The following is an 18,555-nucleotide window of genomic DNA, read 5'->3' on the forward strand; positions in this document are numbered from 1 at the left end:
GGGAACCACGGGGCACTCCCCCACCTGAAATATGCTCGGACCCCCTCCAGAAGCCCAGTCAGACTTTGGGTATTTCATTTTTTCCCCCCACATTTGTCTCATAGGGAACATGTACTGAATGTTTCAAGTTTTGTTAGGAATTGTTGTTCTTTGTTTTGCTGCCCCCTTGAAATATCTTTTGGCTACCCCATGCCATTGGTACACAACTACTGTAATGATGACCAGATATTGATTGATATCAATTTTATAGCCGGATACTTGGTTTCGGTACTTAGCAATAGTGAGTCTAGATGAGCCCATGTTTTTTCGCAGCAGTTTTTTTCCCATCCATAAATGTCATCAAGTAATTTGTATTCTTTTATCGTCTACTATTGTAACAAGAATTTTCTTTGTCGGGATGGATCACCATAATAATCTGGTACTGTGGTCACAACATTTCTGGCTGAGTCGCATCGTGACATACAGCAAGTGGTCTGTTGTTGTTTTCATTATGTTTGATATTGCTTTTCTTTTTAAAGAAAAAAAAAACTGTCGTTCCTGCCTTGAACGTCTTTTGTCATTTTAATGAGCCTTGCCACGCAAAATGAAGTGTCAAGGCCAATGCTGTACTTTACGTTGCCTTTTTGGGGCGAAATTGTATCTGAGGCTAATGATTTTGTAATGTTTCTGCCATAACAAGCTCGGAGCAGAAAATATAGCCATTATTGTCGTCGTGCCTCCTGCTGGTTATATTTAGTTCACAGCTCTCAATGAGCAGGCTCTGCCTTCTGTGTGTGCATGAAGTTCAAACCCAAGAGAGTTTAAACACAAAAAAAAATTGTGCTGCTTTCCATCTAGCTCTTTTTATTAACGTGAATAAAGTTTTGACAGCAAGAAAGATACAGCATTTTGTCTTTCATAAGAAAAATGCCTTAAATTAAATCGAAGTTAACGTTGCAGCAAAAGTAGGCCCGTTTAAGATACTTTCTGTGAGCTAAGAATTTTACACTAGATGATTTGTATTTGTCAAATGGATTTGGCATTAAAGTGGTCTTCAATGCCTTCATTTTTTTATGTTTGTGGGTGTCAAAACGTTTGGTCACCTGGATTTAATTAGTTCCTGTTTACACTAAACTTAAGCAGTTTTTTTATTTTATTACATTGCTACAAAGAATATGAGCTGAACTGTGTGACCTTGAATCAAACCATAATTCTTGGTATATCACCACATCCCTAGTTTCGACCAGTATACTCTCTGAAGAAGAAGCTCGAAGTCCTGTATATCTTTAGACATCCACTATGGCACAATTTCAAATATTACACTGGTGTTAAAACATCACGAGAAATTCAACAAAAAAACAATAATCAATGACACCCTTTGTTGGTCTAGCACATTTTGTCAAATGTCCGTCCGTCCCTGTAAAGGACAGTTGTTGAAACAACTTTGTTATGCATTTCTTAGGTGTTAATGGTTCTAATTATTCATTTTTTAGTGGCGGTCACTTTTTATCACGTCTCAATGATAACACTCAGAATCACCTCACTTATCAAGAACTCAAACTGTCCTCATATAACCGCTCAATTTACTACTGAAAGTGCAAAATTATACAGCATCTCAGCACAAAATGGATTGATTCGAAGGCAGCGAGACCTGCAAAAATGTGACCTTTCAACATCAAGGCGTCCGGAATCTTCTTTGAACGGCCTCGCGCCAACGACTCCCCGCAATAATGCAGTGTGTGAGCCCGTGGGACAGCTGTGTTATGTTCAGCTCTCTCCAGCTGACTGGACCTTAGCCTTAAACCATCTGCAGCAGTTATTCCAAACTAATGGACACAGAAGAAATTAGCCTATCACCCAGCGCTTGCCTCTTGGTACATCACTTGATGAGCGCTTCATGAAGGCATGAAGGAGACTGGGGGGCGATGATGATGTCGATAGAAGCGAGAGTAGGGACTTTGGTATCAACCTCACTCATAAACAGAGTGGCGCACTGAACCTGTTTGCATAAGCGGGAAGGATTTGGCATCAAGCTGCGACAATGATCCACACTTACCTAGTCAAAAGCCATTTCATTTACGTTATCCATTCAATTAGGTTAGTTGATACTGCTGAAGGCTCCGGGTTAAAACCGCAGGCTTATGCCTCTTTTCTACTGCACTGTATTTACTCATGGTGCTCCACTTGGCTGCAACCAGAAGTGGCACTGTTCCGACAGTCTTAATTTGGCTCCGGTTACTCCAAAGAAGTCAACTCAGTTCCATTCATAGAGCACTTCATAATGATAATAATAATAATAATAATGATGAGGAGGATGGATGGATGGATGGATGGATGGATGGATGGATGGATGGATGGATGGATGGATGGATGGATGGATGGATGGACAGACGGATGGACGGAGAGGTGAACGAACGAACGAACGAACGAACGAATGAATGAACAAACGAATGAATGAATGAATGTTTTTGGGTGGAGGCTTAGACAAAAAAATGTTTTTTTATAAAGGGGAACAAAGTAAGAAGGGCTGTTGATGTTTTCCAAAAAACTAAATCAAATCTTCCACCTATAAACTCTACAATTGTATGTAAGTACAACCTCTAACTCGATCAGCCTGTTTTGTATCACTTTAACAAGTTGAAGATGGAGTCTATATGAAAGATGATGAATACCAAGGTGGCCCCTCGCCGGTAAGGGTAACACCCCTGAAAAAGCTTTAACAAAATGGGAGACTTGACCGCTGGGGCGTGAGATGCAAATTGTTTTCCTCCAACCGAGAATCTGATTGAAGTCGACGAGGAGGCGGCCGAGCCGAACGCAGACCTCACAAGCTCATCATCCCGGCCTTTGGGCTCCGTGGCTCGTAGCGAGATCAACTCCCCGTATCCGAGCAAACACAGATGTGTCCGCCTCATTTAAATGCTCTTCCTCTTGGGGATGGGGGGAGGGGGGGGGGGGGGGGGGTGATGGCTGCATTCCCCTTTGGTTGCCAATTGAAATCCCTGGAGGAAAGCACATTTTTAGCAAGAAGAAAAATTGCCTGACGTTGGTCAAGGCTCGTCTGACTGGGAAGACCTCAGTGGACTCGGCGTGATGGAGCGGTTGTTCTTTTTCTAAGACTCTGCCAGATGGATTCCTGTGTTGAAGACAATGCCCAGCTCCAAGCCCCAGAGGAACCTGAGCATTGCTTTTTAAACAGCTCTCTTGAATAGTGCCCCTTTCCTTTTTGTTGACCGTGCACTCGGCTCATTATGTGTATTATTTCCCAGGGCTTTAAAACTCTAACCGTAATAAGATGATTAGCATAATGCGCCGCTGAATGGGCAATCGGTGGCACCGCAACAAAACAGCATTACTGTAAGAAAAAGACACAATTTGTTGTGTACAGCCACGAAACCTTAACTGAATACGAGCCAGAATCCAGATAGTGGCTATCATAGGGATTGACTTGATTCATTAGCCAAATTCAATCTGATATTGGACTGATCTAACATTTGGATCTAAATAACATAATTTTAATACATTGACAATTGTTTTAATTCATTTTAGCTTAAACACACTGACACATCTAAATTCTAACCCTATCGCTAACAAATTTGATTGTTTTCTCTCGCACAAATTCTCATCTTGTTTCTGGACGCAGCAGCCAATCATATTACAGAACTGAGTTGCATTCATTATAACACGTCAATTGCTGAATGCAATGATTGACATGTACGCACACTGATTGACATCAAAACTTATCGCTGGGGGGGCTTCATGATTAACGTAACGACCGCCCGATGACTCCAACGAGGAGCGGCTACAAAGTGACGGCCAGTGACAGTGCATCAACGTAAATAGAAACATCAGCTGCAGTGCGATGGAATATTACATACCGACTGATGTAGTAAAAATCCCAAACACATTTTATTATTAATGCCTTACATTTCTGCATTAGAGTAAAATTTCTCTCGAGATGAAAGCACCCAAGCTAACCTTGCTATAAATTAAAAAGCAGACAAGGATTACTCAATAGAAATTGAATGTAATGTGCAGGATATTGGTATTGTTTGACACACATTGACTTTAATAGAAGCTTTGCAAGGGATCAAATATATGTCTAACTGGTTTTTTACTCTACAGCGTCGAGCAATGGCTTTTTTTTCATTCTTATTGCTTTGACCCTTCATTCAGAACCTGGCCACTCGTCATTTACTCTAACAATTGGTTGTATGGTGACCCGCGGTGCGAACTTATAGACCGTATATCATCGCTGTCTGTGCGGGAAGTAACTGGATAGGCAACTTGGCTGGAGGGCATTGAGGCTTGTGTTATATCAAGACACAGCCGACATTTCTTCAAGAAAGTTGTTGAATTACTTTCACATGAGAGAATATAATTGGTTTGTATCTCACTGGAGTCCGGAGACAACCTACTAATTCCACCGCATGACTATTGTGTTGTTTTTTTAAAAGGTTATTATTTGTGCTATTTTACAGTGCCACGTAATTCCTTTTGTCTCCTTAAAATGCAGACTTCCTAACAAGGCGAGAGCCAACCAACATTTGGAAGGCTTGTGTGGTTTTTGGATGCCAAGAAAACTTTTTCTGTGTTCTATATTGGGTACAAATACTTTTGTCTGCCCATTCATTTTTTTGGTCCAAATGTCACAGTGCCAATGGAAATCACTGGGGGGAGTGTTGAAATTAGCGATTGTATTGAAGTGAAATTCATCATGATTTAACCACGGACATTGCCCCTATTTTTTCAATGTTTTTAAAAAAGTAGGTCATCCAAATCACGCTGTCATTTTTGTTCCCAAGAAGTATATGGTTTTGCCTTATTGCAGATGAATTACTAAATCCTCCAATAGAATGAAAGTGTCTGTGTATTTCCGTACAGATAGGAGAGTATTACCGAGCTTTAGAAGGACAAAATACACGGATTTCACACCCCTTCACCTTTTCAAATTTCACTTGGTATTTTCAGATGGATACTGTACATTGAACAGACAAATGAGAGAAACAAACAGACAGCAAAACAATCCAACGGATTTGCTCACGAAAAGCTCCGGCTTGGTGGGCAACGTCAACAGCCAGAGAGAATCTGTCCGTATTTCCACATCGGCTTTGTTTGAGGACGGCTATATCTGTGAGTGACAGTCAAGTGTCAGTGAAAAATGAGTTCATCCCACTCAAATATAAAACTTGGCTATTACCTCTGTTGCGATTGTCTTGATTGTGCACATTTGTCATTTTGTCTGACAAGGACTTAAATAACTCGCCGTTTCCCGCCGACAATTTGACCCAAAAACGACACTGCCTGCGCTTTTGTCGGGAACCATTTTTACATGTCAATATGTGGACTGATTGATCGAGGCAATAAAGCAACCACCCCCCTACCCTTGTCGCCGGCCCCTGGAAGGTTAACCACTCAAAATGGCCGCAAAGTTGCCGAAAGTGTGTTTCGCCCGCTGTAATTTTAGCAGCATCCCTCGCAGCTCTGTCACTTTGTGTTTGGAGGTCTGGCTGAGAAAATCAGTCTCCACATGGACAGGGATGATATAGTTAGTCCTCCAAGGCCTACCCTCGTACTCTAATCGGCTTTGAGAATAGCGATGGTTAAAGGACATCATTGTCTGCCGCTTGGTGTTTCAGCCCTTGAGGTCTCGGCGCGTCTACCGGGGCCAACCATCCCTGGACCTCGCGCTTTTGTTCTTCCGCCTCCGGGGGAGGGGCGAGCAACTGCCGGGCGCTCACCAAAGTTTATGAAGCCCTAGCAAACATGCAACGTGTCTGGAAGTATCTCAGCATAGGGGCATCTGCGAAGGGTCACCCGAGGATTCTTAATATTTCCCCCCCCTCCTCTAGCTTCTAACATTGCAATTCCACCGATGTTAATTTCTATCCCTCTCGCTTTAAATTCGCATAAAGCGTCCGCTTAAATTGTCCTGAAAGCATATGCAAATGTTTGCGGATTGAGCCATTTAACATCATCATCAATTCCCCCTGCATCCCAGCGCCGGCCCGCTTAAAAGTAACAAAATGGCACGATATTGAGCAAGTGCAAATTCAACGCCAAATCCCATTAGGACACGACGGAACAAACAAACGTCTGCGTCCTTATCCGCTTAATTTACTGCCTTCTCCATCTTAGATTGTCTGTTATGTCACCACCTATTGGGCACTGGCATTAAATTGTCCCAGTTTGAGATCTGATTTTCCCCTTGATTACATTTGTGACCTGTTGTTTTTCACTTTTAAATCCAAGTGCAAGTTTAATCATTTCACCGATCCATCATGCTTCTGCATAGGCGGGGTGCAAAATTGACTGAGTATCACTGAAACGTATTTAACGGCTGCAAACTCGGTTTGAGGGTCCTTGCCATTCAATTGTTTGGAAGCGTAGAGTGACTTTTGCGGTCACTTTACAGCAAACCATACAAATGTGTGAGATTGGTTGCTAGAGATTCAAACAAAACATTTCTAGCTACATCAATGTATTGTCAGATTGACTGACAATGGCGTAACCTTGGACACGATGTAAATTTTTAAAAGTATGAGTATGAGTGTGAGCAGTCACATAAGGATAAGTGAAAGTGTCTCTGGGTCTTTGCCCTGCCGAGCTATCAAATCACTGATGGAGAAATTTTGTTTGGGCAGTTATGTAAATTGCGCAAGTGCAGAACAGCTTGTTCACAGATACGGTTATAAATAGACAGATAAAAGATTTACTCGGTTTGTTTAATTTCACACTAGATGGGTTGGCAGGCACTCTTGAGACTCAACTGTTTGTATCCAAGCCATTGAGAAATCAGTTTTCTATAATATGTCCCCGTGAACACACATTGGGCCTGCTTTAAATTGCGAAAAGAAACAGCTAACAGGTCTTTTTTTTCCATGTAGCATCTGAAAAGATGTCATTGAACGACATCCCCTAACCCAAACCCTAACCCTAACCCACCACTTGACTTTTTCATCAATTACAAGAATTCTACATATCTTTGCATAATACATATTCTGCCCATATGCAATGTGCGACCATACAGACCACTGATGGAGTTGTCGATTTACTTTGTGGCTTTGCAGCTACTTTGCATGGTGACTGAATTCCAAGGCTGTTAGAGCGCCGGCCGGGCTGTCCTTGGCTGTCACGTCTCATCATTGGCCGTTCAGTGAGACAGCTGGGCAGGAGGCGTGGGTGGTAGGAGCGGTTGCGAGGGTTGGCGAAGTAGGGCTGGGGGGCATTTGAGCAATGCAACAGGCTTGCATTGAGTGACAGATGATGGCGACTGTTAGTGTGAAGCTGTTTTTACGGGGAGCGCTAATAAAGGGTGACGACTGATTCTACTTTGACGGCCGAACAGTAGGTGTGTTGGAACATCCCCGTGTGCGATCGGAAATCAACTTCTCCACGACGCACCCTCCCACATAAAAAAAAAGAAAAAAAAGGCGCACACTGTCCAACAATCACACGGTTGTGTCCGTATTGATATTCCTCGCAGCTGTGGCCTCCGTGCACTTCCAAGTCATCACGGGCTGCCTGCAGCAACCATGCATAATGGAACTCTGTACCACTTGTGTCCTGACTCTTTCTTGCTTCCTCCTCTTCTCTGTCCCTACAGAAAGGAATGAGTTTTTCTTAAAGTTTACGCTGCACCATTGCTGAAAATGCTAATTCAAATCACGGGAGTGCACACACAGGAAGCCTCATAGAAGTATAAAACAAAACCAACCATGTTGGAATCTGGAGTTTGAACAGCTGGGTATGACTAATTTCTTTTTTTATACACTGTCCTCCAAAAGTAGTGAGGTCGAATTTTTCGATGAAAGCTCCACTTTTCCAAAGAAATACATTTCATCCGACGCTAGTTAGCAGTTTTTTCCCTTTACATGCTCCTTTGCACCTTCAGTATTCTTTGCATTATTTACGCATTCATTAGCGCCACACGGGAAGACCCTCACGTCAACTCCGTGCGTTCAGGTATAGTGTACACACCACATCCAAGAAGACAACACGTACCGTGAGACATTCTTGGCTACCTGCGGAGCTTGTTAGCTTTGTCGACATGTGACGGAGAGCGAGCGAGACGTAGCAGATGTTACGCTGCCTGCAAAGAATGGCATGAAAGCTTGCTCTCAGAAAAACTGCCTGCCATGCACTTCTTCAAAGTGCATTGAAGGCATCTCCAACAACCTTTGTGTAACTTTGTGGCTATGTAAATGAACCAATGTTTGACTTTCCCCCCATGGTGCCGATTTTCCCTTCTCTAACTTGGTTTGAACGACACACGCTAAATGTGAATTTTTGTTTTGTTTTGCCTGCCAAGGCGGACACTTGGCTGCCACCACATCAAGCTCCAACAATCACAACAGCCTGTCCGCCATGCTGTCACCAAAGGCGGCAGCACAAAACAGAGACTGGGGGGTAATGCTCAGATGTGTTTGTCTATTTTTACTAACATGACACAAACGTCTAAAGGTTCCAAATAGCATAAATTTAGATTGCTGGCGATTTTCTTTTGGGGGGGGTCAAAGTCCAACATTTCACTCAGTTGTCTCAATCTTTTTTAATCCTATCAATCCAGGGTGGCCCATTGGGCACTACACTCCATTATTGTTTTTGTCATATTTATGGCACAGAAAGTTGTTATGCCACCGCTATGCCGCACAATAAGCTCCATTTCCTGTTCTATGGTTGAGTTTATCCTCTTTTCCATCTCTGGTGTCCTGTAGGCGCATTGTGAAAGAATAAGCAAAGCAAGTCTCGTGTTACATCATTTATTGTCTTTGCAGGCGAAACCACGCGTATGTATTATCTAGAGGCACATTTCCTGTAGATGACTTGCTATCATACAAGGGAAACATAATTTATTCATAATAATGAGGTTAGTGCGCCCACATATGTGATATTCACATGTACATAAAGCAGACAAACACAAGTGTGTGCACGAGGTTGTCTTTTTTTTAATTATACTTGATTAAAATGGCGAGGCAGAAATGTAACAGCGTTTTCACCTACGTAGCTAGAATCATGTTTCTCGGGCGTTTGGACTATTCTCATTCCCCAAATGAAGTCCTCATTTCTGGCTGGAGTGGTCGCATGGCATAATGTATTTTATCTTTCGAAATGCCGTCTCTCATATCTACCCCCCCACCCCCCGCTGGACATGACTGACTGGCTCTGGCGGGGCAAGAAAGATGGAGACTGCTAGCAACCTCGACACATGTTGAAAGACTGTGATGAGTCAGTGACAAGAAGTGGGCGGAAATAATGGCCCAAAGCACTCTCTCTATATGTCTGTATTGATCAGGGCAAAAATAATTTACCTTCTTTAAAGCTACAGCTGAAACTTAACTGCATTCAATGCTACATTTATTTTAATTTTTGAGTTTTGTTGTTTGGCAAGGGGGTCTTTCTTTTGTTCCATTTCCCAAAGTAAGCCAGATAAAAATGTGATATGAAGCAAACTAATTGTGTTTATCCAATCAGTAATGGTAGGCTTGTTAATCAGAGCACTAATGTTATGCTAGTAGCGCAAGACTCGCTCCGAAATACGTAAATTCGTGCTCAGAATAAAGTCTTGTTGACATATCCTCGTTTGAATCTCTAAGGCATACATTTGTCTGCTCCAAGCGAAGTAACGTACTAAAATGTGCTCTTCTGTCATTAGCTTATGAACTACAATGTGGTTCAATCAGGTTAATATGCTAAAAACAACATTTTATGGATAACAAAACCATCAAGACAGACAAGCATTTCCTCAAACAGAGCCAAGACCTATTGCCCAAAGCCATGAAACGAGTGACAACTAGGCATTGGGGTCTATCTGAATAATTCAGGCCCAGATCATAGGACATTTTCAATACTTCCGCTGGCACATTTACCCCAGCAATCCTCCATCTTTCTCCTTTGCCCAGAATTCAGCCCCCATCCCCAGCCCAGTCCTCCATAAATATGAGAAGCCACTAATGACTTCTCTTGAGGAATTCGACCACACAAAAAACTCTTCTCTTCTTTTCTCTCTGATAGCGTACTACCAATTCTATACAATTGAATACCATTTCCTTCTTAATGTCAATATAAGAAATAAAACAAACGGGCCATCATGCGATCTCAATAGATGTTAGGTCATTACGATTAAACGACACACAAATGTACTGAAAGATCCTCCTGTCTGCCTGATGTCATGTTTTTAATTAATTGGCCTCATGCGCTATTTGCATAATGGACATTAAGATGCTGTGTGCGGCATGGTTTTTAATGTCGATGTCAGCCTCTCTTTACAGGACGAGAATCTTTTCTAAAAAGCCACAGCAAAAGCTGTCACTCATTGTCATTATTCATTTGCACTGATGAAATTCTGGGATACTTGATGATGAGGCAGAGTGGAGACAAGAACTCTTATGGAAAGGGTTCAATGTGAAATGTGAAATTCGCGTGTGCGGGACCGCCAAGTGCACTCCGAGATACTTCAATTGTAAGTCACCATTCTTCCAAGGAACTCCTGCGGTTATTTGTACACAGTCAAGTCTTGAAAGTTACGACCAGAGCCTGAATGAAAATGTGTTAATCTTCCTGCACGAGGGAGTCAACAGATTGTTGGACTTTGGTAATCTCTTTTATCTTTCTTTTGGACTTTGGCAATCTCTTCTTTCTTTTGGATTTTGGCAATCCATTCCTTCCTTCCTTCCTTCCTTCCTTCCTTCCTTCCTTCCTTCCTTCCTTCCTTCCTTCCTTCCTTCCTTTCTTTCTTTCTTTCTTTCTTTCTTTCTTTCTTTCTTTCTGTCTTGGTTTCTGTCTTGGTTTCCATCTTTTTTATTTCTCTTTCTCCTTTCCCATGGTTTCTGTCTTTTTTTTATTTCTCTTTCTCTTTACCCATGGTTTCTGTCTTTGTGGGTTGCGAGTTGTCCAAAATATGATTTGTGTAAAGAGAAAGATATGGAAAGAAAATAATTGGAAAGGAGGTGTGTTGAGCGAGACACAGCAGAGATGACCCATATTGCCGCGACTCGTTATGGATTCACAAAGATGCTGCTGCGCTTGTTAGTGCTCGGCTGGGGGGAAGGCGATGGGAGATGCAGTTAGCTGTCGCGGCTCAACCTCTCTGCAATTCTATTACGCTTGTTTATAGGGCTTGGCAAACGGCACACTTAAAGGTACTCTAGCTTCCGAGAGAGGTTGAAGTGGGTGGAGGGTGGGGGCAGAATTTAGAGGACACCCTGAGCTGAGTGAAAGCGGAAGGGTAAGTGAAAAGAGATTGCAAGTTAGAGATTAAAACAGAGATGCGTGTCAAACTACAAGTGCATGTTAACAGTACAGAATCACCATGGGATTAAATGTTGTGATGGATTATGTTTTCTAATCTGTTTCTAAATTTTAACCCTCATACAATTTGAGAGACCCTTTTTACACGTGCTGTTAAATCAAGCTTGTTGATGCGACAATTTTCTGTCTCACTGAGATGATTGCACAGCGGTATTAGTTAAGCCTTTCCATTTTTTGCTTAATTTATCCATTATTTTCATTTTGTTTTCAACTCCCACTTTCATTTACATACATAAAGGTCTGCCCCCTTTACAGAAAATATGGTCGTCACTGTATTCCAGTTGTGAGGCAGCCATTTTGAGGCGCAAAAGAGGCTTCAGAGGCAGTTCCACTGTCAGAGTTATGCATCGTGTCACCGCTAATGTAAATTCTAAGCTGGTTACTAGTTGCGATGCGTTTTGTTCAGCGGAGTGGAGATGATGGATGTGCCTATAAATCACAGCGTGCGTGGGTGTTCCGTTGAAATGTAATTGCTTTGGATGTTTTCACATTACCGCATTCCTTTTTTGTTGCGGGATTTACCAAAGACGCCAAATGATTTGCTGTATACGCATTTATGGCCGATTCTGTGACCTGTATAAACGGAATACTGAAGCGACCAATAACTTTATCACTGAGAGAAAATTGCGTTTACTGCAGGACAACAACAAAGCTCTCCCAATTTTAATTTTATAGCCAACCGCTGAATAATTTATACACATGAATGGCCTTCTATTGAATATATTTCCTCTCGCTTACGTCTTTGAATTTCTCCGTGATTCCATCCCTTCTTTATGTTTCAGATCAAAGCTTTGACATCACGCACTGTACATTATCACGGCCTATATTTCAACATGACGCCATGGTCTGCTTTCCCCATTTCTCTGCGGCTCATTGCGGAAGTATAATCAAGGCTAATGACTCGATAAATTCAACAAAATAAATCTGCCACCAAGAGTTTGAATTAAACAGAACACATAGATTTTTCAGTCTTCTGAAAGAAATAAAACAAGTAAGCGGCAGCAGGCAGTGGCGTCATGATAATGTGTTGATACAAACACACTTTGTTATTACAGCACATCTTCTAAATTTGAAACATTAACTTTAGCAAAACATCGTTATGCGATATGTGTCAAACTTTAGACTTGCGGGCCATTGCGGGTCTGCTTTAACGAGGCCTGTGAGAACTGAAAAAGGTATTAAGTCTAAAGTATACATTGAACCTAAACTACATTTTCTGCTGAGAGGCCATTGCATTAACTTGCTAACTAACGTTTGACCCTCCAAAAATGTTTCTGCACTATGATGAAACACGTTAGAGTCGCCACCTCACACACCATGACGCCTATCCATCGCAATGGATTCAGGAGCTTCACAGCAACTGGCTTGTAGTGAGTGTTTTCAACATGACACACTTTTAATGAGGCACCATCACGACTTCCAAATGAAAAAGTACAGATGGAGCAATTCAGCAGGGGATTGGTTGTGGTGATATATCACATGCGAGTATGAGATAGGGAGCCTACAGCCTTCAGTGTCGAACAGGATGTTAGTCATTGAGGCCTGTGGCCATTTCATTACCCTACATTTCCTACACATTTTGATATGAAATGATATAGGAGCTGGATATCTATTCGGGAATACACCACTTGAAAAGCACAGGCTACCAACCACTGCATGCGGTCATACAAAATAGTACAAATGCTTTGTGGATAGAGACGTGATACGGTATATCTACAGTATGTAGTCATTACCAATTACCCATCTGTCGTTTTGAGGAAGTCACAATTGCAGCTGAATTGGTCAAATGGAACACCCGAGTTTAAACAAACTGAAACTCGACAAATATATTTTTTAACGTTTGTTCTTCATCCAAGCGCCATCGTATTCAAGGTGACTCAAGGTGCTTAATGGAACTCGGGTGAAAAGTCAGCGCAAACATTTTTTTTCTTTTTTCATTTTCATCACTGCCAATGAGCGATCGGTTTTGTCTAATGGCCGGTTTGCGCTCACCTCATCAAAAATAAATTGTGTTGTCCATGCTTCCAAGTTATCTTGCCAGGTCAATACAAAAATGGCCTCAAGAAGACTCTCAATGACCTCTCGCTGCAATTAGAATTCAGGAAGGGCCCCCATTAGTGCCCTTTCGTTATACGCAGTGACATTTTCCCAGTGGAGATGCTGTGATTTGTCAGGCACTTTTGGAAAGGGCCTCAACCTCTTGACTTCTTCTGCAGTAATTCTTAACTTTACTATAACTCTTTAACATCTTTAAAAAGACCAGTGAAGCCAGGCTCCATCCGATGGCTTGCGTCATACCATGATCAATCACTATTATTGAAGCTTTACAGTAAATTAAAGAGGCCCGTATTGATCCGCAATCAGACAGGTTGAGTGATTTCTGCTAGAAAAATATGACACAAACCGCCCACTCTTCATGATGAGGTCATGACCCTCCCAGGACTCATCCTTCGGGACCATCATTCGCCCCCATTCGGGGAGGAAAAGTAAATGACAAATCAATCAACCACTTAAAGCCTCATGTCATTATATAAGCGAGCTGATCCATTACGGTTCGAGGCAGCCTGCGGTTCAAGCCCCACCCAAAAAATGCAAACATGCGGGATTCCGGTTTGAAATATGAAAAGGTCAACGGAAAGGCAAGACGTGTCGTTAACGATCTGTCCACATGAGACACTGGCGGCTATGGCTGGCCACGCAACGTGGAAAAGCCAGCAAGCTTTAGCCTTGTACTCTCTGTAAGCCAAAAATTGTCAAGAAAAAAAATCTGGGTTACCATGACAATGAGAATAAAAACTGCCATTGTGAGTGTACTCTCAGTGGAAATTAGACACATTTAGTCATGAACTGTGTATGCATTCAAAATGGAAATGAATCCTTCTTTGATCATTTATCATGTTAGCTGGTGGGGGTGGGGGTTCCTCAAACGGTAGGCTTGTCATAATAAACATATCGGAACTCTTCTTGAATAATCAGGAACTTCACTCCATCCATTTTTCTAGCTCCTCTCTTCAGATGAGTGGGTGAAAACAGATCTATTGATAATTTTGTCAACAAGGAATTTTTTTATGAATATTATTTCTAAACTTCCCTTAACTTCACCAAACCATACAAATTCTGACCAGTTATTTAGAATTTATTTTTAAGGAATAAAAATAAAAAAGTCAAATTTGTCCTCTAGTTAATCCTTTTGAAAACGTGCGACTTGACAAAACTACTTATCTCTTTGTGGTTTAAGGACAAGCTGTTCCACGGTTAAAGCTAAGACTATTTAAGTTTTGTCCACTGGTCTTTGGTTGATGCAATGTCTGGTTGACATTGGAGAATCAGCTGATGAACACACTTTTTTTTTTAAAGGAAGGGTTGCTTTTCTAGGATTTCTCAGTCTTTTGGGAGGTAATTGAGAATATTGACCACTAAAAGCAACGAGGAAAGAGTGATGAATAGCTAGAGGATTTCTTTTTGCTGTGTAACTAAAAAGAAACACTTGAGTGTATTACTAGTTTTGTCATCTTTTTTTATTTGTTCTTTAAAAATGAGCAACTTTTACACGCAATAGATGTATATGTATTAAAAAGATGACATTCTTCAATTAAGTGATTGATACTAAAATTTAATGTTTGATTAGCATGCCCAGACTATTCCTCAAATCCTTCATGTTTAATTCACAAAAGAAGATGAGGAAATACAGTCGCATTACATCAGCGGAAAAAAGTCAGTATTTTCAAATACAATCAAAGAAATGTAAAGAGACTGGCATGAATTAGATAGAAGAACGAAGAGTGTTTGCGAAACTGACTCAAGTCCCAAGTCGAGTCCCAAGTGAGCTGGAGCCTTTTCTAGCTGGCTTTGGCAAACTAACCACTTGCCCACATTGCTGCTTCCTATATTATTCTTTATGCATCATTTTTGCAATAATAAAAAAAATATATTCTTTAACTTGAACTGATTGAATGCAAACTGGGACTTCAGTTCACCAATTCATGTGTGCATGTAATTGCACTCGTCACGATATCAAACGTGGAACCAACAGGGGGGATTCTTTGGAAGAAAACAAAAATGAAATATATATGCTATGGTGTGGGGGCTTCACACAAAAGGCGCATCCTAAGCTTTTGGGGGGGCGTTGCAATGCATTGCTTTAGGGCTCATCGACAGCAACCACTACTAATTTCTGCCATGTTGGTCGGCGGGTCTTAACGCAATCCGATGCTCTCATAGACTGAGATACTTAACATTCCCCAGCCAGCAGTCTCCTTTTTTGGTTTGGATTCAGAGTCATTGTACAATACAATGATGCATGTACGTATGATATGATGATCGAGAATCCGTAAGCTGTGCGATCATACCATCTGAACAGTTCTGTTGCATGTGTTGCATTGAATACATGAATTAAGGTCTTACGATTTGGAATCGAGCAAAATACGCAATCCTCAATACTATTACTCAAAAAGAAGCAAGTCTTACCTCGAAACACAACAACACAATACAATATAAATAGCCCACTCACACATTATTTTCATGTTCCTTTCATATTATTTAATGCTGGTAGAAAGTATGGACTTCAAGTCTGTCTTCCCATGTCCTCAAAGGGTGTACGTTGGAAGAAGAACATCTCTATTGATTGCTGGCTCTCTCTGTCTCCATTATAATACAAAATAAATCCTCTGGACATTTTGTAACAGTGGCTGCCAACCCAATGACTTCCGTGAAGTGAAAGAACAATCTTGTAAAAAAAAATCATCTGTTCTTTATTTATTTAATTCTTCATTTAAAGTGTGGCGGTGTGGTGTGTCTTTTGAAGGGATACATTACTGCATGGCAGAAAACATTGAAGACATTTTTATTTAAATAAATATGTATATATATTTAGTAGGGCTCTGAGGTCTGCGAACTTCAAAGCAAACATTGTGAAGTTATGCTGCAGATAAGTGAAATAAGTCTGCCCCAAGTGTAAATGCTTTTATATCTAAATTTAAAAAAAACTATGCGTCTGTACTTTTGATTTTGGTCTTTTTAAATCAATTTCACTTTTAGTAACTTTACAAAGCTTTTCTGTGCTTTAAACTCTTTGAAATATTTTGTTTGTAAATGCGTTGTTTGAAGCACATTGAGTTGCCTTGTATATGAATTTTGTGTGATATAAATACATTTGTCTTGTCTTGCATAGTGAAAGCCTTCCTGTGATTGAACTAATCTTGTTTTCTTCTCTGTATTTTCCAGGAGTCTGTTTGCCGTGTGGCACTATACTGCCTCTCACAGGTCAGTCTTGGCATTAATTTTACCTTGAAATTCACACTATGCTTTGTGGTTAGCACTCTGACCACATCTCCTCTCTCATAATGTTGACTACCGTTATCAGTTTATCAGGATCATATGATTTAACCGTGTTATTTTATAGGTGTGTTTTTATTTTGAGGGCTGTACAATGTGTTATGCAGATGATATTTGAGTGTTGCACAACTGAGCGGCTCAACCTTGAGCCACGTACATTAGTTCTGCATTGTGTCAGAATTTCAATAATTACAGTACTGTATAATTTTAATTAAGGAGTGGAGCGAGTCCAGAATTAGTGTTACAGGTGTACTGACCCCTGTTGAACGCGCTGTCACAAGTATGATTAGTACACGACACACTGTGAGCTCACATGCCGTGTTCTTCACTGTGGGGTCTCACATTTGAAAAAACGTCTCTAATGTAAAAAATTCATATGTTGGTAACCCGTTTTATGTCAGTTCCCACTAAAGCAGTTTCCAGTGTTTGTGCATTAATGCCTTTTTTCGACATTTTTATGCTTGTTTATGAGCCCCGTACCCAACTTGAAAAAATTACATTCCATAAAAAAAAGCCATGGCGCAATCATTCCAAGGAAATATTAAGTGCAAGCCATATTATTTTGGAGCTACTCCAGATTTCTTGCAATAAAAAAAAAAAAAAAAAACACCAGACGGTATGACCTTACGTGGGTGAAATAATCAATTTCCCCATGAAGGCGTCAGTGGCATGAAGCTATCTACGCGGCGCACCTGGGTCTTTTCCACGGGGGATGTCGTTGAGTCATAAATGCCCTCTATTAGGGGCTGCTCTGCTAAACACACCTTGCAAGAAAAAAGGTTTTGCAATGTTGAGCAAAAAGAAAACGGTTGTCATAAAAGCCCGAAAGAACGGAGCCTTCTGGCTTGTTGCTGGGAGGAAAAATGCTCAAGGACACCTGTTTCTTCAAGAGGCACGTTACACCATCTGCAATGTTACACTGCTGTTGCGTAAGCAGAAAAAAAAATTGTCTTCAACTGATGCAATTCACACACTGTATGTAACTCAGATTTTCTGGGGGAGGGGGTGCATTGAAATATACATTGAGATTTGATTGACTGCAAAATATTCAATTCTCTCCAATTAGCCTAACAGCATCAGCATAACATCTGTGATTCTAGGACACCACACCAAATTAATCTGCATGGAAAATCCACATAGCCCAAATCTCTTTTTCCAATTATGCTAAAGAATGCGCAGACCCGCTAGCTCTTCTGCTTGGTTATCTAACAAACAAACCAAAGAAAAATGTTGGAAAGCAATATGCTGTAGAAGTTATTATTGGGCGTTCCAGCCATCCATTTTCAATCCCCTTGAGGGTCACCACCTATGATCTTGGAGCCGATCCTGACTACAGGTAGGATACGGCCTGGACTGGTCACCAGTCAATCACAGTCCAAATAGACACCCTGAATTGTTTGTCAGCAATTCAGATGCGCGAGCCACATGCATTCCCACGCCTCCTTATTCTGAATTGCAGTTTGAAAAAAACAAAAACATTTTCAACAGCAACCTCTGGTGCAGCCGTGCAGTGAAAACTTCCTAATCAAGAAGGTCCTCCACAAACCTTCCTCGGATATCAGTGATTTGGGGCACGTTGTGTCTTGATACCACTGCGCATGGCAGTATGGAGGAAAACCTCATAGGGAGAAACAACACGCTCTACGCAGGTAATGTGTTGATACCAGCAGAATTCAGGCGAAAAAGTGAGTTCCTGCTGAAAGCACAATGAAACTCAACTTATGTTCTCAAAACAACTTTAGTGCCGCAGTAGAGTGAAACTTCCCCGGATCTATTTTATCAAACACCAACCTGGTGCTTTCTAACCAAGAGGACGTTTTCTGTCTCCCAGATGAAGTAATCAAACATGAACCTCCCTTGCACATGATCATTTTACACACCCTACACTTTGTGACCACGTGGTAGGAGGTGTGACTTCATGGCGAGTTGCAA

The sequence above is a fragment of the Syngnathus scovelli genome, chromosome 4 (genome assembly GCF_024217435.2).
Source record: "Syngnathus scovelli strain Florida chromosome 4, RoL_Ssco_1.2, whole genome shotgun sequence".
NCBI lineage: Eukaryota > Metazoa > Chordata > Actinopteri > Syngnathiformes > Syngnathidae > Syngnathus > Syngnathus scovelli.